The sequence below is a fragment of the Oncorhynchus gorbuscha genome, linkage group LG08, assembly GCF_021184085.1.
Source record: "Oncorhynchus gorbuscha isolate QuinsamMale2020 ecotype Even-year linkage group LG08, OgorEven_v1.0, whole genome shotgun sequence".
NCBI lineage: Eukaryota > Metazoa > Chordata > Actinopteri > Salmoniformes > Salmonidae > Oncorhynchus > Oncorhynchus gorbuscha.
In genome coordinates this window covers 61,434,483-61,460,132 of record NC_060180.1, presented here as the reverse complement: position 1 = coordinate 61,460,132, position 25,650 = coordinate 61,434,483, and the positions used below count along the sequence as shown (strand labels likewise).

The following is a 25,650-nucleotide window of genomic DNA, read 5'->3' as shown; positions in this document are numbered from 1 at the left end:
ATATCACCAAAATCAGAGAACGTTTTTGGGCTCATTCAGAAGTTTCTAAAACATTAGTTGAAAATGATACTGTTTCTGCTTCCTATTGTCATGGATTTTTAAATTACAGCCGTGTCAAAACACCGGTTTTAAATTCATAATCAATATGATGAAATAGGTTGTAATATTTTTAAGACCAAAACATAAAAATTACTCTCTACACACTTGTGTTCAGATTACTTGTAATTCAGTTAAATTAGTACCTTCTAAACTGCACATGCATCAACATTTGACAAGCGTCTACTCTAAACTGTAATTGATTAGCTTGTTCTACTGTAATCAGTAACATGCGCAAATGAATCACTCACATCAACAATGTATTGAAATCAATAGATCTGGAGCAATAAACTTGGTGACATGTTACGTTAGGATTGTTCTAAAAGACAAACCACACCGAATTTAGGGATGTTATTAATAGGCTAGCTGACAATTGGTGAGTTGCCGAAAATATATTTGACCGGTCATGCTTATAGGTTTATAGGTTAATTTGCATAATTTAGTACATACAGAGCCTAGTTTGAGGAACGGAGTATCCTATCACCTGTCAGACAACACAAGAGTAGCTCCTCACTGGAGTGAAACGTGCTTTTGTAAACCCAGTCATTGCGCAACAAATAACAATTCTAAATGCAGTCGAATATTAACTTTGATGGCCACGATTAAAGCGTATTGAGTATTTCAATTGAATGTTAAATGTGTCAAGGACAAAATTATATGTATTTAAGTATTTTTATCGTTGTAGTGGGTACAGTGACATTCGAACATTCAAAAAAGATATACTTTAAGGAATTGTTTTTAATATGTTTCTCATTTTGTATTTTTATGTTTAGCTCACATAATATAATTTAAACGTATGCATTAAGGTGTCTAATATAATAAATATGGCAAAAACTAATGTAGACATTAAAAATCTTTTGAACAACGGTGGGGGAGTGCCAAGATGGAGGCGTGGTGGTTTCAAAACAGCTCTCCTTGGTTGTCATCTACACTGAACAAAAATGTAAACGCAACATGTAAAGTGCTGGTCCCATGTTTCATGAAATGAAATAAAAGATCTCAGGAAATGTCCATACGCTCAAAAATATTATTTCTCTCAAATGTTGTGCACAAGTTTGTTTACATCTCGATTAGTCAGCATTTTTTCCTTTGTCAAGGTAATCCATCCACTTGACAGGTGTGGCATATCAAGAAACTGATTTAACAGCATAATCATTACACAGGTGCACGTTGTGCTGGGGACAATTAAAGGCCACTCTAAAATATGCAGTTTTGTCACGCAACACAATGTCCCAGATGTGTCAAGTTTTGAGGGAGTGTGCAATTGGCACGTTGAAAGCAGGAATGTCCACCATAACTGTTTCCAGATAATTGAATGTTAATTCCTCTACCACAAGCTGCCTTCAACATTGTTTTAGAGAATTTGGCCATATGTCCAACCTGCCTCACAACCGAGACCACGTGTAACCAAGCCAGCCCAGGACCTCTACATCCAGCTTCTTCACATGCAGAATCGTCAGACGGGGGAGGGCGGGGTGCTGAGAAGTATTTCTGTCTGTCATGAAGTCCTTTTGTGGGGAAAACTCTGATTGTCTTGGCCTGTCTCCCCAGTGAGTGGGTCTGGCTCCCAAGTGGGTGGGCCTTTGCTCTCCCAGGCCCCTGCCCAGCCATGTGAAATCCATAGATTAGGGCCTAATGGATTTATTTAATTTGACTGATTTCCTAATATGAACTATAACTCAGCAAAATATTTGAAAATGTTGCATTTAGATTTTTGTTCAGTATTGCATTTAAATAATTGAATATTTAAACATTAAAACCAGAAAATATTAATAACACTGACGTCATCCATGTATTCCTATGGAAAACTCCTGATGGCGCATGAGGACAGAAATATTTGAATATGCAGCGCACTTTTCATTTAATTTTTTAAATTTAGTTTTATTAACAACAAATCAATACATAAAGCACATGAGAGAACACAAGTATACATAGATTACAAACAATGGACAATCGAGCTAGGGGGTACAATATCACATTACAATTACACAAGGACCTTAAGGGACATACAATACACTTACAATTCTAACAGCTTTGTTGTTAGTAGAGCATTTAACCATCTTAAAATACAGTTAAATTTATTTTTGTCGGGTACGAAAATGTGGTTTTCTGTTTGTAAATTTGAATTTGTGTACATGAAATTTGGCAAAAAGAATAATGAAATTATTTACGTAAAAATGTTTCAGCTTATTTCTATAGTATTGTAGCGACCCGCACAGACAGCTGTGTGTTATGTGTTAGGCTAGGAGGTGGATGTGTTGTACTGACCAGTACCCGGTGTTCGCGGGGTCCGACCTGTCAATCAACCTGCTATCTGCCAATCACGGGAATGCCTGGAATGTTCTGATGCCGGGCATCCTGGTGGTTGGCGGAGTGGCGTGGAGGGGGGTTGGGCAGGGGGGTGGAGCATTGGAAGTTAAGACCAGGTTCAGCCTTTGTTCTCTCTCTCTTACGTCTGGGTTTCACAAGAGAAGGTCACGATTGGCTTGTGGGTTATCTGTCATCTATTTGGCGTGTGCTACGGCCCAAACAGTAGCCTGTGTAAAGTTGGTGTAATAAACCGTCAATTCGTAAACTCAAGCCTCTGTCTGGACAATTGTTCATTTATGATCTAGTCAGGTCATTACATTGGTGTCAGAAGCAAAAACGTTGATACAAGTTAGCCAGCTAGCTAGCTGACTTATGTGGCTAGCTACCGTAGGTGAGAACGGGGATTGAAAATGCTTCGAGGGAATCCGAAAGTGAAGGTGGAGGTAGGGGACGATTATGGCCAAGGAGGTGCGTGTGAATGGACGTCGGGGGCTCTGTCTGAGGAGATCGCCAGGGCGTCGGAGCGCAGAGGCCGCTTGAGGGAGGACGTTAGAGCGATGGCGGCTGAAGCGGGCATGAGTGCTTCGTCGAATGTATTTCGCGCGGATTCTGGTGGGTGGACCGAAGTGGTGACGTCGACGCGGCGTGATGAGGAATTTGGGGCTCAGGATGTAAACAAACATGGCGGCGCCCAGTTCCCGGCTGCGTCCGTATCTGTTAAGACCCCGAAGTATTCCGGTAAGGCGGATTGGGAAGCTTTTCATGCTCAGTTTGAACTGTTAGCTCATTTTAGGGGGTGGTCGGATGAAGAAAGGGCACTGCAGTTGGCTTTATGCCTCACGAATGAAGCTCTGGCCTGTTTGATATTGATTAGCCCCGAGGACAGGCATGATTATGGGGCTTTAGTGGGAGCACTGAGGAGGCGCTATGGACAGTGTGTACAGCCCGGGCTACTGCGCTCCGAACTGAGTAATAGACGCAGGCAGCCTGGAGAGCCTCTACGGGTGCTAGCTAATGACATTGAGAGCCTCTCTCGGCGTGCATATGCTCACATGCCCCCCTCCGTGCAGAGCGAGCTAGCACGGGACCAGTTCATACAGGCGCTCTCTCCTACGGAGCTGTGCATACAGACCCAGCTGGCTCATCCTGAGTCATTGCAGACAGCCTTGGAGATGGCTTTGGAGAGGGAGCTGGTGTGGGCTGGGGCTTCAGCTGGGGCTTTGGTGGGGGTGCAGGGAGACACACCCTCTGTGCGAGCTGGGGGGGCAGAGCAGCCCGGAGCCGGAAAAGCCTGCTTGGGTGGCCGAAATGACAAAACTCATTCGTGCTGTGTCGCTACAGGCGGAACGAAACACACGCCCTGGTCCCAGGGTCTGCTGGGGTTGTGGCCAGCCAGGCCATCTGCGCCGTGTTTGCCCCATGTCCCCCAGAGCTCAGGGAAACGGCTCGGGGTCCGCATAGACCGGGTAGTGCGGACCCCTGGCTTTCTATCCCAACCACCATCATCTTCAGGAGGAGCCCACCGGCACAGACGGGAAAGCAAGGCTCCACTTCCCCCAGAAGCAGACGAGGGCAAGCGGATGGAGCCTGTTGTTGTGGTGGGCCGGACCTGTGTTGGGGACTTTTGTCATGTCCCTGTCACTGTGGAGGGGGTGCCCTGCTCCGCCCTGGTGGACACTGGGTCCACAGTCACCCTGGTGAGGCCAGATATTGTGCCAGGTAGGACTCAGTGTGAGCCTACAACTGTGCAGCTCCGCACAGTCACAGGTGAGCTGGCACCCATGAAAGGGAAGGGAATAATGACTCTGACAGTAGGGGGCAGGACTGTGCGTCATCCTGTGTGGGTGGCGGCTGTGCAGGACCCTTGTATCCTGGGGTTGGACTTTCTTAGGAGCACAGGCTGCCAGTTAGACCTAAATAGGGGCACACTGAGCTTCCAGGGAGGGACGGAAGTCACCATGGCCCCCCCTAATGTCACATTCACTCAACCCAACAAACCCTTTACTCCAACAGTTAAAGCAGCAGAGACTCATGGCTGCGCCCCCTCCCCCACAGCTGTGTGTGACTTTTCCCCAGTCCCCGTCACCTACGGCGGTGTGTTACATTCCCCCAGCTACCTCCATGACACAGCCCTCTGTGAGCCCGGGTCGCACCCCCCCAGCCCAGCTACCCCAGATGGGAGAGGAGAGGACACTGTCTGCAGTGAGGGAGATATGGGGGAGGAACTGTGTTGGTCTTGACCCTGAGCAGCAGGAACGGTTGTGGCAGTTGCTGTTTGAATTCAGAGACAGCTTTGCGTTGAGTGAGGACGAGGTGGGTCAGACTCATCTGGTGCAGCATGAGATCGACACAGGTGATGCTCGACCCATCAAGATGCGTCCCCGCCGTATCCCGCTGGCACGCCAGGAGGCGGCAGACAAGGCTGTGTTGGGGATGCAGCGGGCAGACTTCATTGAGCCCTCAGACAGCCCCTGGGCGGCGCCAGTCGTCATGGTTCCGAAGAAGGGGGGCAAGCTGAGGTTCTGTGCGGACTACAGGCGGCTGAATGAGGTAACCAGGAAGGACTCATACCCCATACCACGTATCGATGAGTCGCTGGACCTGGTTAGGGGTCCTCCTGGTTCTCCTCACTAGACCTCCGCAGTGGCTACTGGCAGGTGCCCCTCTCCCCAGAGGCCAGAGCCAAAACTGCGTTCTCCACTAACAGAGGACACTGGCAGTTCAAGGTCCTGTGCTTTGGCCTGTGCAACGCTCCAGCTACTTTTGAGCGTTTGATGGACAGGGTGCTGGATGGCATCCCCCGACAGCAGTGTCTGGTATACCTCGATGACATCCTGGCCCATGGCAGCTCCTTCCAGTCAGCCCTGGGGCCGCTACGGCGTGTGCTGGAGAGGGTGGCTGCCGCAGGTCTGAAGCTCCACCCCGAGAAGTGCCACTTCATGAGGAGAGAGGTGTCCTTCTTGGGCCACCGAGTGGGGAAGGAGGGGATCAGCACCATGGAGGACAAGGTAGGGGCTGTCAGAGACTGGCCCACCCCCACCGACCAGCGTCAGCTGAAGAGCTTCCTGGGCCTGGCCTCGTACTACAGGAGGTTTGTACGGGGCTTCTCAAGCGTTGCTGCTCCACTGAACCGCCTGCTGCCGAAGGACAAGGCTTACACTTGGACAGTGGAGTGTGAGGAGGCGTTCAACACCCTCAAACGTGCACTGATCGAGGCCCCCGTGCTCGCCCCCCTGACCTCACCTTACCCTTTATCCTGGACACAGACGCGAGCAATGTGGGCATGGGTGGGGTGCTGGCCCAGGTGGGGCCAGAGGGGGAGAGAGTGGTGGCGTACTTCAGCAAAACATTTGACAAACATGAGCGCCGCTACTGTGTCACCCGGCGGGAGCTCTTGGCTGTTGTGGCTTCCGTCAAACACTTCAAGTACTACCTGGGTGGTCTGCCCTTTACTGTAAGGACTGACCACTCTGCTCTCCAGTGGCTCATGTCTTTCAGAGAGCCAGAGGGGCAGGTGGCACGCTGGTTGGAGGAGCTTCAGCCGTATGACTTCACGGTGGTGCACAGGGCAGGGGCACGCCACTCCAACGCCGACGCCATGTCCCGTCGGCCCTGTACTGCAGACGGCTGCCGCCACTGTGAACGGAGAGAGGGACGGGAGAGAGAGCTGCGGGCAGAGGAGGGTGTCTGTGCCACAGTGTGTCGGGCGAGCGGGCCTGTCTGCTGTGAGCTGCAGACTGTCGACGTGGCTGAATGGCGGCAGCAGCAGGGACGGGACACAGACCTACAGCCAGTGCTACAGTGGGTAGAGGCGCAGGTGAGGCCACCATGGGAAGAGGTGACAGCGCTCTCACTCGCGACCAAAGGGTTGTGGTCGAAGTTTGAGAGACTGCGGCTGGCTGATGGGGTGCTACAGCGGGCATGGAAGGAGTCGGCTACGGGAGAGGAGAGGTGGCAGGTGGTGGTCCCAAAAGCATTGCGTGAGGCTGTGCTCCAGAGTAATCATGGGGGGGTGGGGACTGGACACTTTGGGGTCACAAAAACACGCGCCGTCTCCGTCAGGGATTCTACTGGGGGCAGCACAAGAGGGATGTGGAGGACTTTTGTCGCCGCTGTGACAACTGCACAGCGAGAAAGGGCCCCCCAGGCCGCTCTCATGCTCAGCTCCAACAGTTCCCAGTGGGGGCTCCCATGGAGAGGGTGGGAGTGGATGTAGTTGGGCCGTTCCCCACCACAGACAGTGGAAACCGCTGGGTGCTCACGGCCATGGACTATTTCACAAAATGGCCCGAGGCCTATGCTCTGCCTGACCAGGAGGCAGAGACCATCGTCGACGCCCTGACAGCGGGGATGTTCAGCAGGTTTGGAGCTGCAGAGTCCATCCACAGCGACCAAGGCAGAAACTTTGAGTCCCGTGTGTTCGCCACCATGTGTGAGAGGCTGGGTATGCACAAGACCCGCACTACTCCTCTCCATCCTCAAAGTGATGGCCTTGTGGAGCGCTTCAACAAAACGCTTGGACAGCAGCTGGCCATCGTCTCTTCCAAACACCAGCGTGACTGGGACAAGCACCTGCCTATGGTCCTCATGGCATGCCGCTCCGCTGTCCAAGACTCCACTTCCTGCACGCCTGCCCTCCTCATGCTGGGGAGAGAGATCCGCACCCCTGCGGAGATGGCGTTTGGCCGGCCCCTGGATAGCCCTCATGTTCCTCCGGGGCCGGAGTATGCCCGGAGACTCCAGGACCGCCTGGAGACAGCCCACACCTTCGCCAGAGAGCAGCTGGTGAATGCAGGTGTGAGGCAGAAAAGGAACTATGACGTGCACACCCGGGGAAGGCACTTTGTGGCTGGGGAGCTGGTCTGGGTCTACAGCCCCCTAAGGAAAAAAGGCAGATGCCCCAAGTTGGACAGTCACTGGGTGGGACCCTGCAGTGTCCTGGAGAGGGTAGGAGAGGTTGTGTACCGGGTGCAGCTTCCTCCCAGGGGGAGAAAGGTGGCACTGCACCGGGACAGGTTAGCCCCATACAGAGGGGCCTCTTCTCCCCAAACCCCAGGAACCCCCACAATTCCCCTCTCTGGCAATGACATTCTCCAGGCACCCACCCTCAGGTGCCGCAGACAAGGCTCCAGACAGCCCACTCCCCCTGTCTCCCCCCCTGTGTCACCGCGTGGTTCCCCAGAGCCACGGACTGTATTACCCGTTCCCGCTTCCTTGTCACCCATATCCCTGCCTTCATCCCCTGGGTCCCAGAGGGGCACTCTGCGACCATCACGGCCACACAGGCAAAGGAGACCTCCGGGTCGCTTCAGAGACTTTGTTTGTTCCCTCGGGGACGAGGGACTTTGTGGTGGGGGGGCTGTGTAGCGACCCGCACAGACAGCTGTGTGTTATGTGTTAGGCTAGGAGGTGGTTGTGTTGTACTGACCAGTACCCGGTGTTCGCGGGGTCCGACCTGTCAATCAACCTGCTATCTGCCAATCACGGGAATGCCTGGAATGTTCTGATGCCGGGCATCCTGGTGGTTGGCGGAGTGGCGTGGAGGGGGGTTGGGCAGGGGGGTGGAGCATTGGAAGTTAAGACCAGGTTCAGCCTTTGTTCTCTCTCTCTTACGTCTGGGTTTCACAAGAGAAGGTCACGATTGGCTTGTGGGTTATCTGTCATCTATTTGGCGTGTGCTACGGCCCAAACAGTAGCCTGTGTAAAGTTGGTGTAATAAACCGTCAATTCGTAAACTCAAGCCTCTGTCTGGACAATTGTTCATTTATGATCTAGTCAGGTCATTACAGTATGTAAAGAATCCAAACAGTACATCTCTCCACAATAGTATAAAATCTTCGTAAATGTGTATAAACCTACTGATGACTTGCCACAGTTTTCTTACATGAATACAATGCCAAAAAAGATGCAACACTGTTTCTGGGTGGTCATTACAAACATAGGTGGAAATCCCAGGGGGGACGGGGGACACACGACCCCCCCACACACAATATATCACTGTAAACATAACTATGTAATTTCAATAATATTAGTAATACGCAATGAAAGCACTTGTGCTGATTATAGACAATTAATAGCGCGTATTTAAGTTTCAAAAGGTTGCGACCCCCCCGCCCTTTGCCTCACGGTAAAATGATCCAAAATAAGCAAAAATGACTTGTTAGTAAAGAGCAATTTGTCATGCAAGAATTTTGCTAGGAATGTCTGGCATTGTCTGAGTGGAAAGGGGAAAACCTGAAAACTAGCTGTTATTGGCAGAGCCGTTTGGAACTCTTTGTTATTGGTCTATTAACTCATTGACCGCCTGGTGATGTCAGTGATGTGTTTTTAGGGAATCCCATTATTATTCTGCAAATGTCAAATGTAGGTTTTCTTTTACTTTCATTTTCAAACAGAGACTGCTCCTGGTAGTTATGCGGTAAGCGTTGGTGGTATAGTGGTGAGCATAGCTGCCTTCCAAGCAGTTGACCCGGGTTCGATTCCCGGCCAACGCAACTGGGTATTTTGTTTGAATCACTCTTTGAAATTAATCCGCTAAAAGTCTCGTGCAGCTGTTTTTATCTCAGTATCAAATAGGGCTGACACCTTTTAGTCAACTGGTCCATAGGCTGTTGGTCGACTGAGAATATTGTAGTCGAGCAGTTGCCCCAAAAAAAGATTTATGGCACGTCTTGATTGACGCATATCTCAGTGGACCAATCCATTGCTGAAGCCGAGGGGATGGAAACAAGTTCTATTTTATTTCATTCCATTTACGCGTTGTCAATTTATTCATTGTGTTTTGTTTGGAGTTCTCCTGTCAATAATGTTTAAGGATGTGCACCTGATTACCAATAGAAGTAGGCCTAGGCTACCTGGCCTGCGAGCAAATGTAGGCTTATAAATGTGCCCATTTGGGGATCTGACAGTATTTCTGATTCTCTTTAATCCCCACCACTTATGAGCTGTGGAGCTTCTCAAAGTACATTTTTCTTCACCTCAAACAGCAAGAAAACAAAGTCTGTTTTTACATCCATTGAGAATGACAATAGTTCCTCAATGTAGCCTATTTGAAAAATATTTCCAGCTCTCTCCCTTTGGATAAGCACTCAACAAAAAATAATAAAATGTCATGCTCTGATCCGGTGGAAACGTTATAAAATAGGCCTACCTGATTATTTCTTGTCCTTACGTAAATAGCCTGATATTGAGCCTACAGCTGTGTCTGCCCGGAGGTTACTGGCAGGGGAAACTGAGGGTCCAAATTTTTTTATGCAATGTTGCAAGCTTGTTAGCTCAAGCATCTGGCTGGACCAAGTTGATTAGTTGCTACATTGTTTCATGTTCGTTGCAGAAAGGCCATGTGTAGCCAAAGTGATTTATTTTTTCTCAGGATATTTTTTTCACCTTCAGACTGTAATGATTTTATTTGTAGGCTTTATGTAGGCTGTTTTTACATTGTTGGCAATGGCAATAGAAGTGACTTTTAGATTTGTGTAGTTTTCATTTTGGTTTAGATATCAGTTTTATTCATCACTTGAAAATGATTTTGAGATACGAAGACTTTACATATGAAATAAATCAAACTGTTCTCCGAAAATATGCATATGAAAACCATAACTGGCACGCAGATCGGTAGTAATGGTAAGATAGGTTGTCGGGTCTCCTGAGTGGCGCAGTGTTCTAAGGCACTGCAATGCAGAGCAGGATCCTGGTTCAAGTCTGTGTCCTCTGTTGCAGCCTGCCACGACCGGGAGACCCATGGGGCGGTGCACAATTGGCCCGGTGTCGTCTTGTTTAGGGGACGGTTTGGCCGGCAGGGATGTTCTTGTCCCATCGCGCACTAGCGATTCCTGTGGAAGGCCGGGCGCAATGCACACTGACACGGTCGCCAGGTGTACAGTGTTTCCTCTGACACATTGGTGCGGCTAGTTTCCAGGTTAAGTGAGCAGTGCAACTTGGCTGGGTTGTGTTTCAGAGGACGCATGGCTCTCAACCTTCACCAACCCTGAGTCTGTTGTGGAGATGGGACAAGACTGTAACTACCAATTGGATATCATGAAATGTTGCGGTAAAAATAAATGAAAGGTTAATTGGCACTTTAAATGGAAACTGACCCCCTGGTGTAGCCTAATGCCTGGAGCGTAATAGTGCAAAGGACAACAGCAGCGGGAGGAGGAGATTCAGGAAAAGGTTTTGTTCTTCTGGTTAGGTTAGGGCACCCTCTTGAGTAATGCTTAAAGCATCAGACAAGCTCAGGAGCCTACATATAGTTGATTTTATTCAGTTTATATATGGAAAATCACACTTTTAAACATTTGAACCAGTCGACTGGTCGAAAGAACGGCTTTTGGTCCACTCGAAAAAATGTTGTCGGGGACTTCAGCAATGGATCAGTCAAATAATTTCTAGGTAACAATCAAATACCTTACTGTGATTGTTTTCAATGAAAATGATCCAAAATAAGCAAAAATGACTTGTTAGTAAAGAGCAATTTGTCATGCAAGAATTTTGCTAGGAATGTCTGGCATTGTCTGAGTGGAAAGGGGGAAACCTGAAAACTAGCTGTTATTGGCAGAGCCGTTTGGAACTCTTTGTTATTGGTCTATTAACTCATTGACCGCCTGGTGATGTCAGTGATGTGTTTTTAGGGAATCCCATTATTATTCTGCAAATGTCAACTGTAGGTTTTCTTTTACTTTCATTTTCAAACAGAGAATGCTCCTGGTAGTTATACGGTAAGCGTTGGTGGTATAGTGGTGAGCATAGCTGCCTTCCAAGCAGTTGACCTGGGTTCGATTCCCGGCCAACGCAACTGGGTATTTTGTTTGAATCACTCTTTGAAATTAATCCGCTAAAAGTCTCGTGCAGCTGTTTTTATCTCAGTATCAAATAGGGCTGACACCTTTTAGTCAACTGGTCCATAGGCTGTTGGTCGACTGAGAATATTGTAGTCGAGCAGTTGCCCCAAAAAAAGATTTATGGCACGTCTTGATTGACGCATATCTCAGTGGACCAATCCATTGCTGAAGCCGAGGGGATGGAAACAAGTTCTATTTTATTTCATTCCATTTACGCGTTGTCAATTTATTCATTGTGTTTTGTTTGGAGTTCTCCTGTCAATAATGTTTAAGGATGTGCACCTGATTACCAATAGAAGTAGGCCTAGGCTACCTGGCCTGCGAGCAAATGTAGGCTTATAAATGTGCCCATTTGGGGATCTGACAGTATTTCTGATTCTCTTTAATCCCCACCACTTATGAGCTGTGGAGCTTCTCAAAGTACATTTTTCTTCACCTCAAACAGCAAGGAAACAAAGTCTGTTTTTACATCCATTGAGAATGACAATAGTTCCTCAATGTAGCCTATTTGAAAAATATTTCCAGCTCTCTCCCTTTGGATAAGCACTCAACAAAAAATAATAAAATGTCATCCGGTGGAAACGTTATAAAATAGGCCTACCTGATTACTTCTTGTCCTTACGTAAATAGCCTGATATTGAGCCTACAGCTGTGTCTGCCCGGAGGTTACTGGCAGGGGAAACTGAGGGTCCAAATTTTTTTATGCAATGTTGCAAGCTTGTTAGCTCAAGCATCTGGCTGGACCAAGTTGATTAGTTGCTACATTGTTTCATGTTCGTTGCAGAAAGGCCATGTGTAGCCAAAGTGATTTATTTTTTCTCAGGATATTTTTTTCACCTTCAGACTGTAATGATTTTATTTGTAGGCTTTATGTAGGCTGTTTTTACATTGTTGGCAATGGCAATAGAAGTGACTTTTAGATTTGTGTAGTTTTCATTTTGGTTTAGATATCAGTTTTATTCATCACTTGAAAATGATTTTGAGATACGAAGACTTTACATATGAAATAAATCAAACTGTTCTCCGAAAATATGCATATGAAAACCATAACTGGCACGCAGATCGGTAGTAATGGTAAGATAGGTTGTCGGGTCTCCTGAGTGGCGCAGTGTTCTAAGGCACTGCAATGCAGAGCAGGATCCTGGTTCAAGTCTGTGTCCTCTGTTGCAGCCTGCCACGACCGGGAGACCCATGGGGCGGTGCACAATTGGCCCGGTGTCGTCTTGTTTAGGGGACGGTTTGGCCGGCAGGGATGTTCTTGTCCCATCGCGCACTAGCGATTCCTGTGGAAGGCCGGGCGCAATGCACACTGACACGGTCGCCAGGTGTACGGTGTTTCCTCTGACACATTGGTGCGGCTAGTTTCCAGGTTAAGTGAGCAGTGCAACTTGGCTGGGTTGTGTTTCAGAGGACGCGTGGCTCTCAACCTTCACCAACCCTGAGTCTGTTGTGGAGATGGGACAAGACTGTAACTACCAATTGGATATCATGAAATTTTGCGGTAAAAAATAAATGAAAGGTTAATTGGCACTTTAAATGGAAACTGACCCCCTGGTGTAGCCTAATGCCTGGAGCGTAATAGTGCAAAGGACAACAGCAGCGGGAGGAGGAGATTCGGGAAAAGGTTTTGTTCTTCTGGTTAGGTTAGGGCACCCTCTTGAGTAATGCTTAAAGCATCAGACAAGCTCAGGAGCCTACATATAGTTGATTTTATTCAGTTTATATATGGAAAATCACACTTTTAAACATTTGAACCAGTCGACTGGTCGAAAGAACGGCTTTTGGTCCACTCGAAAAAATGTTGTCGGGGACTTCAGCAATGGATCAGTCAAATAATTTCTAGGTAACAATCAAATACCTTACTGTGATTGTTTTCAATGAAAATGATCCAAAATAAGCAAAAATGACTTGTTAGTAAAGAGCAATTTGTCATGGAAGAATTTTGCTAGGAATGTCTGGCATTGTCTGAGTGGAAAGGGGGAAACCTGAAAACTAGCTGTTATTGGCAGAGCCGTTTGGAACTCTTTGTTATTGGTCTATTAACTCATTGACCGCCTGGTGATGTCAGTGATGTGTTTTTAGGGAATCCCATTATTATTCTGCAAATGTCAAATGTAGGTTTTCTTTTACTTTCATTTTCAAACAGAGAATGCTCCTGGTAGTTATACGGTAAGCGTTGGTGGTATAGTGGTGAGCATAGCTGCCTTCCAAGCAGTTGACCCGGGTTCGATTCCCGGCCAACGCAGCTGGGTATTTTGTTTGAATCACTCTTTGAAATTAATCCGCTAAAAGTCTCGTGCAGCTGTTTTTATCTCAGTATCAAATAGGGCTGACACCTTTTAGTCAACTGGTCCATAGGCTGTTGGTCGACTGAGAATATTGTAGTCGAGCAGTTGCCCCAAAAAAAGATTTATGGCACGTCTTGATTGACGCATATCTCAGTGGACCAATCCATTGCTGAAGCCGAGGGGATGGAAACAAGTTCTATTTTATTTCATTCCATTTACGCGTTGTCAATTTATTCATTGTGTTTTGTTTGGAGTTCTCCTGTCAATAATGTTTAAGGATGTGCACCTGATTACCAATAGAAGTAGGCCTAGGCTACCTGGCCTGCGAGCAAATGTAGGCTTATAAATGTGCCCATTTGGGGATCTGACAGTATTTCTGATTCTCTTTAATCCCCACCACTTATGAGCTGTGGAGCTTCTCAAAGTACATTTTTCTTCACCTCAAACAGCAAGGAAACAAAGTCTGTTTTTACATCCATTGAGAATGACAATAGTTCCTCAATGTAGCCTATTTGAAAAATATTTCCAGCTCTCTCCCTTTGGATAAGCACTCAACAAAAAATAATAAAATGTCATGCTCTGATCCGGTGGAAACGTTATAAAATAGGCCTACCTGATTACTTCTTGTCCTTACGTAAATAGCCTGATATTGAGCCTACAGCTGTGTCTGCCCGGAGGTTACTGGCAGGGGAAACTGAGGGTCCAAATGTTTTTATGCAATGTTGCAAGCTTGTTAGCTCAAGCATCTGGCTGGACCAAGTTGATTAGTTGCTACATTGTTTCATGTTCGTTGCAGAAAGGCCATGTGTAGCCAAAGTGATTTATTTTTTCTCAGGATATTTTTTTCACCTTCAGACTGTAATGATTTTATTTGTAGGCTTTATGTAGGCTGTTTTTACATTGTTGGCAATGGCAATAGAAGTGACTTTTAGATTTGTGTAGTTTTCATTTTGGTTTAGATATCAGTTTTATTCATCACTTGAAAATGATTTTGAGATACGAAGACTTTACATATGAAATAAATCAAACTGTTCTCCGAAAATATGCATATGAAAACCATAACTGGCACGCAGATCGGTAGTAATGGTAAGATAGGTTGTCGGGTCTCCTGAGTGGCGCAGTGTTCTAAGGCACTGCAATGCAGAGCAGGATCCTGGTTCAAGTCTGTGTCCTCTGTTGCAGCCTGCCACGACCGGGAGACCCATGGGGCGGTGCACAATTGGCCCGGTGTCGTCTTGTTTAGGGGACGGTTTGGCCGGCAGGGATGTTCTTGTCCCATCGCGCACTAGCGATTCCTGTGGAAGGCCGGGCGCAATGCACACTGACACGGTCGCCAGGTGTACGGTGTTTCCTCTGACACATTGGTGCGGCTAGTTTCCAGGTTAAGTGAGCAGTGCAACTTGGCTGGGTTGTGTTTCAGAGGACGCGTGGCTCTCAACCTTCACCAACCCTGAGTCTGTTGTGGAGATGGGACAAGACTGTAACTACCAATTGGATATCATGAAATTTTGCGGTAAAAAATAAATGAAAGGTTAATTGGCACTTTAAATGGAAACTGACCCCCTGGTGTAGCCTAATGCCTGGAGCGTAATAGTGCAAAGGACAACAGCAGCGTTAGGAGGAGATTCGGGAAAAGGTTTTGTTCTTCTGGTTAGGTTAGGGCACCCTCTTGAGTAATGCTTAAAGCATCAGACAAGCTCAGGAGCCTACATATAGTTGATTTTATTCAGTTTATATATGGAAAATCACACTTTTAAACATTTGAACCAGTCGACTGGTCGAAAGAACGGCTTTTGGTCCACTCGAAAAAATGTTGTCGGGGACTTCAGCAATGGATCAGTCAAATAATTTCTAGGTAACAATCAAATACCTTACTGTGATTGTTTTCAATGAAAATGATCCAAAATAAGCAAAAATGACTTGTTAGTAAAGAGCAATTTGTCATGCAAGAATTTTGCTAGGAATGTCTGGCATTGTCTGAGTGGAAAGGGGGAAAACTGAAAACTAGCTGTTATTGGCAGAGCCGTTTGGAACTCTTTGTTATTGGTCTATTAACTCATTGACCGCCTGGTGATGTCAGTGATGTGTTTTTAGGGAATCCCATTATTATTCTGCAAATGTCAAATGTAGGTTTTCTTTTACTTTCATTTTCAAACAGAGAATGCTCCTGGTAGTTATACGGTAAGCGTTGGTGGTATAGTGGTGAGCATAGCTGCCTTCCAAGCAGTTGACCCGGGTTCGATTCCCGGCCAACGCAACTGGGTATTTTGTTTGAATCACTCTTTGAAATTAATCCGCTAAAAGTCTCGTGCAGCTGTTTTTATCTCAGTATCAAATAGGGCTGACACCTTTTAGTCAACTGGTCCATAGGCTGTTGGTCGACTGAGAATATTGTAGTCGAGCAGTTGCCCCAAAAAAAGATTTATGGCACGTCTTGATTGACGCATATCTCAGTGGACCAATCCATTGCTGAAGCCGAGGGGATGGAAACAAGTTCTATTTTATTTCATTCCATTTACGCGTTGTCAATTTATTCATTGTGTTTTGTTTGGAGTTCTCCTGTCAATAATGTTTAAGGATGTGCACCTGATTACCAATAGAAGTAGGCCTAGGCTACCTGGCCTGCGAGCAAATGTAGGCTTATAAATGTGCCCATTTGGGGATCTGACAGTATTTCTGATTCTCTTTAATCCCCACCACTTATGAGCTGTGGAGCTTCTCAAAGTACATTTTTCTTCACCTCAAACAGCAAGGAAACAAAGTCTGTTTTTACATCCATTGAGAATGACAATAGTTCCTCAATGTAGCCTATTTGAAAAATATTTCCAGCTCTCTCCCTTTGGATAAGCACTCAACAAAAAATAATAAAATGTCATGCTCTGATCCGGTGGAAACGTTATAAAATAGGCCTACCTGATTATTTCTTGTCCTTACGTAAATAGCCTGATATTGAGCCTACAGCTGTGTCTGCCCGGAGGTTACTGGCAGGGGAAACTGAGGGTCCAAATTTTTTTATGCAATGTTGCAAGCTTGTTAGCTCAAGCATCTGGCTGGACCAAGTTGATTAGTTGCTACATTGTTTCATGTTCGTTGCAGAAAGGCCATGTGTAGCCAAAGTGATTTATTTTTCTCAGGATATTTTTTTCACCTTCAGACTGTAATGATTTTATTTGTAGGCTTTATGTAGGCTGTTTTTACATTGTTGGCAATGGCAATAGAAGTGACTTTTAGATTTGTGTAGTTTTCATTTTGGTTTAGATATCAGTTTTATTCATCACTTGAAAATGATTTTGAGATACGAAGACTTTACATATGAAATAAATCAAACTGTTCTCCGAAAATATGCATATGAAAACCATAACTGGCACGCAGATCGGTAGTAATGGTAAGATAGGTTGTCGGGTCTCCTGAGTGGCGCAGTGTTCTAAGGCACTGCAATGCAGAGCAGGATCCTGGTTCAAGTCTGTGTCCTCTGTTGCAGCCTGCCACGACCGGGAGACCCATGGGGCGGTGCACAATTGGCCCGGTGTCGTCTTGTTTAGGGGACGGTTTGGCCGGCAGGGATGTTCTTGTCCCATCGCGCACTAGCGATTCCTGTGGAAGGCCGGGCGCAATGCACACTGACACGGTCGCCAGGTGTACGGTGTTTCCTCTGACACATTGGTGCGGATAGTTTCCAGGTTAAGTGAGCAGTGCAACTTGGCTGGGTTGTGTTTCAGAGGACGCGTGGCTCTCAACCTTCACCAACCCTGAGTCTGTTGTGGAGATGGGACAAGACTGTAACTACCAATTGGATATCATGAAATTTTGCGGTAAAAAATAAATGAAAGGTTAATTGGCACTTTAAATGGAAACTGACCCCCTGGTGTAGCCTAATGCCTGGAGCGTAGTAGTGCAAAGGACAACAGCAGCGGGAGGAGGAGATTCGGGAAAAGGTTTTGTTCTTCTGGTTAGGTTAGGGCACCCTCTTGAGTAATGCTTAAAGCATCAGACAAGCTCAGGAGCCTACATATAGTTGATTTTATTCAGTTTATATATGGAAAATCACACTTTTAAACATTTGAACCAGTCGACTGGTCGAAAGAACGGCTTTTGGTCCACTCGAAAAAATGTTGTCGGGGACTTCAGCAATGGATCAGTCAAATAATTTCTAGGTAACAATCAAATACCTTACTGTGATTGTTTTCAATGAAAATGATCCAAAATAAGCAAAAATGACTTGTTAGTAAAGAGCAATTTGTCATGCAAGAATTTTGCTAGGAATGTCTGGCATTGTCTGAGTGGAAAGGGGGAAACCTGAAAACTAGCTGTTATTGGCAGAGCCGTTTGGAACTCTTTGTTATTGGTCTATTAACTCATTGACCGCCTGGTGATGTCAGTGATGTGTTTTTAGGGAATCCCATTATTATTCTGCAAATGTCAAATGTAGGTTTTCTTTTACTTTCATTTTCAAACAGAGAATGCTCCTGGTAGTTATACGGTAAGCGTTGGTGGTATAGTGGTGAGCATAGCTGCCTTCCAAGCAGTTGACCCGGGTTCGATTCCCGGCCAACGCAACTGGGTATTTTGTTTGAATCACTCTTTGAAATTAATCCGCTAAAAGTCTCGTGCAGCTGTTTTTATCTCAGTATCAAATAGGGCTGACACCTTTTAGTCAACTGGTCCATAGGCTGTTGGTCGACTGAGAATATTGTAGTCGAGCAGTTGCCCCAAAAAAAGATTTATGGCACGTCTTGATTGACGCATATCTCAGTGGACCAATCCATTGCTGAAGCCGAGGGGATGGAAACAAGTTCTATTTTATTTCATTCCATTTACGCGTTGTCAATTTATTCATTGTGTTTTGTTTGGAGTTCTCCTGTCAATAATGTTTAAGGATGTGCACCTGATTACCAATAGAAGTAGGCCTAGGCTACCTGGCCTGCGAGCAAATGTAGGCTTATAAATGTGCCCATTTGGGGATCTGACAGTATTTCTGATTCTCTTTAATCCCCACCACTTATGAGCTGTGGAGCTTCTCAAAGTACATTTTTCTTCACCTCAAACAGCAAGGAAACAAAGTCTGTTTTTACATCCATTGAGAATGACAATAGTTCCTCAATGTAGCCTATTTGAAAAATATTTCCAGCTCTCTCCCTTTGGATAAGCACTCAACAAAAAATAATAAAATGTCATCCGGTGGAAACGTTATAAAATAGGCCTACCTGATTACTTCTTGTCCTTACGTAAATAGCCTGATATTGAGCCTACAGCTGTGTCTGCCCGGAGGTTACTGGCAGGGGAAACTGAGGGTCCAAATGTTTTTATGCAATGTTGCAAGCTTGTTAGCTCAAGCATCTGGCTGGACCAAGTTGATTAGTTGCTACATTGTTTCATGTTCGTTGCAGAAAGGCCATGTGTAGCCAAAGTGATTTATTTTTTCTCAGGATATTTTTTTCACCTTCAGACTGTAATGATTTTATTTGTAGGCTTTATGTAGGCTGTTTTTACATTGTTGGCAATGGCAATAGAAGTGACTTTTAGATTTGTGTAGTTTTCATTTTGGTTTAGATATCAGTTTTATTCATCACTTGAAAATGATTTTGAGATACGAAGACTTTACATATGAAATAAATCAAACTGTTCTCCGAAAATATGCATATGAAAACCATAACTGGCACGCAGATCGGTAGTAATGGTAAGATAGGTTGTCGGGTCTCCTGAGTGGCGCAGTGTTCTAAGGCACTGCAATGCAGAGCAGGATCCTGGTTCAAGTCTGTGTCCTCTGTTGCAGCCTGCCACGACCGGGAGACCCATGGGGCGGTGCACAATTGGCCCGGTGTCGTCTTGTTTAGGGGACGGTTTGGCCGGCAGGGATGTTCTTGTCCCATCGCGCACTAGCGATTCCTGTGGAAGGCCGGGCGCAATGCACACTGACACGGTCGCCAGGTGTACGGTGTTTCCTCTGACACATTGGTGCGGCTAGTTTCCAGGTTAAGTGAGCAGTGCAACTTGGCTGGGTTGTGTTTCAGAGGACGCGTGGCTCTCAACCTTCACCAACCCTGAGTCTGTTGTGGAGATGGGACAAGACTGTAACTACCAATTGGATATCATGAAATTTTGCGGTAAAAAATAAATGAAAGGTTAATTGGCACTTTAAATGGAAACTGACCCCCTGGTGTAGCCTAATGCCTGGAGCGTAGTAGTGCAAAGGACAACAGCAGCGGGAGGAGGAGATTCGGGAAAAGGTTTTGTTCTTCTGGTTAGGTTAGGGCACCCTCTTGAGTAATGCTTAAAGCATCAGACAAGCTCAGGAGCCTACATATAGTTGATTTTATTCAGTTTATATATGGAAAATCACACTTTTAAACATTTGAACCAGTCGACTGGTCGAAAGAACGGCTTTTGGTCCACTCGAAAAAATGTTGTCGGGGACTTCAGCAATGGATCAGTCAAATAATTTCTAGGTAACAATCAAATACCTTACTGTGATTGTTTTCAATGAAAATGATCCAAAATAAGCAAAAATGACTTGTTAGTAAAGAGCAATTTGTCATGCAAGAATTTTGCTAGGAATGTCTGGCATTGTCTGAGTGGAAAGGGGGAAACCTGAAAACTAGCTGTTATTGGCAGAGCCGTTTGGAACTCTTTGTTATTGGTCTATTAACTCATTGACCGCCTGGTGATGTCAGTGATGTGTTTTTAGGGAATCCCATTATTATTCTGCAAATGTCAAATGTAGGTTTTCTTTTACTTTCATTTTCAAACAGAGAATGCTCCTGGTAGTTATACGGTAAGCGTTGGTGGTATAGTGGTGAGCATAGCTGCCTTCCAAGCAGTTGACCCGGGTTCGATTCCCGGCCAACGCAGCTGGGTATTTTGTTTGAATCACTCTTTGAAATTAATCCGCTAAAAGTCTCGTGCAGCTGTTTTTATCTCAGTATCAAATAGGGCTGACACCTTTTAGTCAACTGGTCCATAGGCTGTTGGTCGACTGAGAATATTGTAGTCGAGCAGTTGCCCCAAAAAAAGATTTATGGCACGTCTTGATTGACGCATATCTCAGTGGACCAATCCATTGCTGAAGCCGAGGGGATGGAAACAAGTTCTATTTTATTTCATTCCATTTACGCGTTGTCAATTTATTCATTGTGTTTTGTTTGGAGTTCTCCTGTCAATAATGTTTAAGGATGTGCACCTGATTACCAATAGAAGTAGGCCTAGGCTACCTGGCCTGCGAGCAAATGTAGGCTTATAAATGTGCCCATTTGGGGATCTGACAGTATTTCTGATTCTCTTTAATCCCCACCACTTATGAGCTGTGGAGCTTCTCAAAGTACATTTTTCTTCACCTCAAACAGCAAGGAAACAAAGTCTGTTTTTACATCCATTGAGAATGACAATAGTTCCTCAATGTAGCCTATTTGAAAAATATTTCCAGCTCTCTCCCTTTGGATAAGCACTCAACAAAAAATAATAAAATGTCATCCGGTGGAAACGTTATAAAATAGGCCTACCTGATTACTTCTTGTCCTTACGTAAATAGCCTGATATTGAGCCTACAGCTGTGTCTGCCCGGAGGTTACTGGCAGGGGAAACTGAGGGTCCACATTTTTTTATGCAATGTTGCAAGTTTGTTAGCTCAAGCATCTGGCTGGACCAAGTTGATTAGTTGCTACATTGTTTTATGTTCGTTGCAGAAAGGCCATGTGTAGCCAAAGTGATTTATTTTTTCTCAGGATATTTTTTTCACCTTCAGACTGTAATGATTTTATTTGTAGGCTTTATGTAGGCTGTTTTTACATTGTTGGCAATGGCAATAGAAGTGACTTTTAGATTTGTGTAGTTTTCATTTTGGTTTAGATATCAGTTTTATTCATCACTTGAAAATGATTTTGAGATACGAAGACTTTACATATGAAATAAATCAAACTGTTCTCCGAAAATATGCATATGAAAACCATAACTGGCACGCAGATCGGTAGTAATGGTAAGATAGGTTGTCGGGTCTCCTGAGTGGCGCAGTGTTCTAAGGCACTGCAATGCAGAGCAGGATCCTGGTTCAAGTCTTTGTCCTCTGTTGCAGCCTGCCATGACCGGGAGACCCATGGGGCGGTGCACAATTGGCCCGGTGTCGTCTTGTTTAGGGGACGGTTTGGCCGGCAGGGATGTTCTTGTCCCATCGCGCACTAGCGATTCCTGTGGAAGGCCGGGCGCAATGCACACTGACACGGTCGCCAGGTGTACGGTGTTTCCTCTGACACATTGGTGCGGCTAGTTTCCAGGTTAAGTGAGCAGTGCAACTTGGCTGGGTTGTGTTTCAGAGGACGCGTGGCTCTCAACCTTCACCAACCCTGAGTCTGTTGTGGAGATGGGACAAGACTGTAACTACCAATTGGATATCATGAAATTTTGCGGTAAAAAATAAATGAAAGGTTAATTGGCACTTTAAATGGAAACTGACCCCCTGGTGTAGCCTAATGCCTGGAGCGTAATAGTGCAAAGGACAACAGCAGCGTGTCATGCAGGTGAAAGAGGACCCAAACGCGACTTAACAGAAACAGAGTTTATTAATGTTCAAAACGGAATAACTGAAATCCTCTAGATTTGTAGAGGGGAAAACAACTGGAGAAGCGGCCACAGACTGCAGGTCGCTTCGGGTAGGCGCAGGCCGTAGTCGACTGAGACACCTGCTCACACGCAGCGTCTGAAGAAGGCACAAAACACGACAGGACAGGGTGATACACAATCACGGCAAAAAACACGACAGGACAGGGCGAAACGCAATCACAGCATGGAATACAAAACAAGGAACCGATGGAACAGGAACGGATCACAAAGGAATAAATAGGGAGTCTAATCAGGGGAAAGGATCGGGAACAGGTGTGGGAAGACTAAATGATGATTAGGGGAATAGGAACAGCTGGGAGCAGGAACGGAACGACAGAGAGAAGAGAGAGCGAGAGAGTGAGAGAGGGAGGGGGAGAGAGAGGGATAGAACCAAACAAGACCAGCAGAGGGAAACGAATAGCATGGGGAGCACAGGGACAAGACATGACAATAAATGACAAACATGACAGTACCCCCACTCACCGAGCGCCTCCTGGCGCACTCGAGGAGGAATCCTGGCGGCAACGGAGGAAATCATCGATGAGCGAACGGTCCAGCACGTCCCGAGACGGAACCCAACTCCTCTCCTCAGGACCGTAACCCTCCCAATCCACTAGGTATTGGTGACCCCGTCCCGAGAACGCATGTCCATAATTTTATGTACCTTGTAAATAGGTGCGCTCTCGACAAGGACGGGAGGGGGAGGGAAGACGAACGGGGTGCGAAGAAAGGGCTTAACACAGGAGACATGGAAGACAGGATGGACGCGACGAAGATGTCGCGGAAGAAGCAGTCGCACAGCGACAGGATTGACGACCTGGGAGACACGGAACGGACCAATGAACCGCGGAGTCAACTTACGAGAAGCTGTCGTAAGAGGAAGGTTGCGAGTGGAAAGCCACACTCTCTGGCCGCAACAATACCTTGGACTCTTAATCCTGCGTCTATTGGCGGCTCTCACCGTCTGTGCCCTGTAACGGCAAAGTGCAGACCTCACCCTCCTCCAGGTGCGCTCACAACGTTGGACAAACGCTTGAGCGGAGGGAACGCTGGACTCGGCAAGCTGGGATGAGAACAGAGGAGGCTGGTAACCCAGACTACTCTGAAACGGAGATAACCCGGTAGCAGACGAAGGAAGCGAATTGTGAGCGTATTCTGCCCAGGGGAGCTGTTCTGCCCAAGACGCAGGGTTCCTGAAAGAAAGGCTGCGTAGTATGCGACCAATCGTCTGATTGGCCCTCTCTGCTTGACCGTTAGACTGGGGATGAAACCCGGAAGAGAGACTGACGGACGCACCAATCAAACGACAGAACTCCCTCCAAAACTGTGACGTGAATTGCGGACCTCTGTCTGAAACGGCGTCTAACGGAGGCCATGAATTCTGAATACATTCTCAATAATGATTTGTGCCGTCTCCTTAGCGGAAGGAAGTTTAGCGAGGGGAATGAAATGTGCCGCCTTAGAGAACCTATCGACAACCGTCAGAATCACAGTCTTCCCCGCAGACAAAGGCAGACCGGTAATGAAGTCTAAGGCAATGTGAGACCATGGTCGAGAAGGAATGGGGAGCGGTCTGAGACGACCGGCAGGAGGAGAGTTACCCGACTTAGTCTGCGCGCAGTCCGAACAGGCAGCCACGAAACGGCGCGTGTCACGCTCCTGAGTCGGCCACCAAAAGCGCTGGCGAATAGACGCAAGAGTGCCTCGAACACCGGGATGACCCGCTAACTTGGCAGAGTGAGCCCACTGAAGAACAGCCAGACGAGTGGAAACAGGAACGAAAAGGAGGTTACTAGGACAAGCGCGCGACGACGCAGTGTGCGTGAGTGCTTGCTTAACCTGTCTTTCAATTCCCCAGACTGTTAACCCGACAACACGCCCATAAGGAAGAATCCCCTCGGGATCAGTAGAAGCCACAGAAGAACTAAACAGACGGGATAAGGCATCAGGCTTGGTGTTCTTGCTACCCGGACGGTAAGAAATCACAAACTCGAAACGAGCGAAAAACAACGCCCAACGAGCTTGACGGGCATTAAGTCGTTTGGCAGAACGGATGTACTCAAGGTTCTTATGGTCTGTCCAAACGACAAAAGGAACGGTCGCCCCCTCCAACCACTGTCGCCATTCGCCTAGGGCTAAGCGGATGGCGAGCAGTTCACGGTTACCCACATCATAGTTGCGCTCAGATGGCGACAGGCGATGAGAAAAATAAGCGCAAGGATGAACCTTATCGTCAGACTGGAAGCGCTGGGATAGAATGGCTCCCACGCCTACCTCTGAAGCGTCAACCTCGACAATGAATTGTCTAGTGACGTCAGGAGTAACGAGGATAGGAGCGGACGTAAAACGTTCTTTTAGAAGATCAAAAGCTCCCTGGGCGGAACCGGACCACTTAAAACACGTCTTGACAGAAGTAAGAGCTGTGAGAGGGGCAGCAACTTGACCGAAATTACGAATGAAACGCCGATAGAAATGAGCAAAACCTAAAAAGCGCTGCAACTCGACACGTGACCTTGGAACGGGCCAATCACTGACAGCTTGGACCTTAGCGGAATCCATCTGAATGCCTTCAGCGGAAATAACGGAACCGAGAAAAGTAACGGAGGAGACATGAAAAGAGCACTTCTCAGCCTTTACGTAGAGACAATTCTCTAAAAGGCGCTGTAGAACACGTCGAACGTGCTGAACATGAATCTCGAGTGACGGAGAAAAAATCAGGATATCGTCAAGATAGACAAAAACAAAAATGTTCAGCATGTCTCTCAGAACATCATTAACTAATGCCTGAAAAACAGCTGGCGCATTGGCGAGACCGAACGGCAGAACCCGGTACTCAAAATGCCCTAACGGAGTATTAAACGCCGTTTTCCACTCGTCCCCCTCTCTGATGCGCACGAGATGGTAAGCGTTACGAAGGTCCAACTTAGTAAAGCACCTGGCTCCCTGCAGAATCTCGAAGGCTGATGACATAAGGGGAAGCGGATAACGATTCTTAACCGTTATGTCATTCAGCCCTCGATAATCCACGCAGGGCGCAGAGTACCGTCCTTCTTCTTAACAAAAAGAACCCCGCCCCGGCCGGAGAGGAAGAAGGCACTATGGTACCGGCGTCAAGAGACACAGACAAATAATCCTCGAGAGCCTTACGTTCGGGAGCCGACAGAGAGTATAGTCTACCTCGAGGAGGAGTGGTCCCCGGAAGGAGATCAATACTACAATCATACGACCGGTGAGGAGGAAGGGAGTTGGCTCGGGACCGACTGAAGACCGTGCGCAGATCATGATATTCCTCCGGCACTCCTGTCAAATCGCCAGGTTCCTCCTGAGAAGTAGGGACAGAAGAAACGGGAGGGATGGCAGACATTAAACACTTCACATGACAAGAAACGTTCCAGGATAGGATAGAATTACTAGACCAATTAATAGAAGGATTATGACATACTAGCCAGGGATGACCCAAAACAACAGGTGTAAACGGTGAACGGAAAATCAAAAAAGAAATAGTCTCACTGTGGTTACCAGATACT

The 25,650-nt window shown here is 46.6% G+C and overlaps 6 non-coding genes across 6 annotated transcripts; all 6 read left to right on the top strand.

The window, feature by feature from the left end:
* The first annotated feature begins 8,828 nt into the window (after positions 1 to 8,828).
* On the top strand, positions 8,829 to 8,900 carry trnag-ucc. Its single transcript has one exon. It is a non-coding gene; the product is annotated as a tRNA-Gly (tRNA).
* A 2,227-nt stretch (positions 8,901 to 11,127) lies between these two features.
* Positions 11,128 to 11,199, top strand: trnag-ucc. Its single transcript has one exon. It is a non-coding gene; the product is annotated as a tRNA-Gly (tRNA).
* Positions 11,200 to 13,419: 2,220 nt separating this feature from the next.
* trnag-ucc lies at positions 13,420 to 13,491 on the top strand. The gene has a single exon. It is a non-coding gene; the product is annotated as a tRNA-Gly (tRNA).
* A 2,228-nt stretch (positions 13,492 to 15,719) lies between these two features.
* Positions 15,720 to 15,791, top strand: trnag-ucc. The gene has a single exon. It is a non-coding gene; the product is annotated as a tRNA-Gly (tRNA).
* Positions 15,792 to 18,018: 2,227 nt separating this feature from the next.
* trnag-ucc lies at positions 18,019 to 18,090 on the top strand. Its single transcript has one exon. It is a non-coding gene; the product is annotated as a tRNA-Gly (tRNA).
* A 2,220-nt stretch (positions 18,091 to 20,310) lies between these two features.
* trnag-ucc lies at positions 20,311 to 20,382 on the top strand. Its single transcript has one exon. It is a non-coding gene; the product is annotated as a tRNA-Gly (tRNA).
* Positions 20,383 to 25,650: the final 5,268 nt, after the last annotated feature.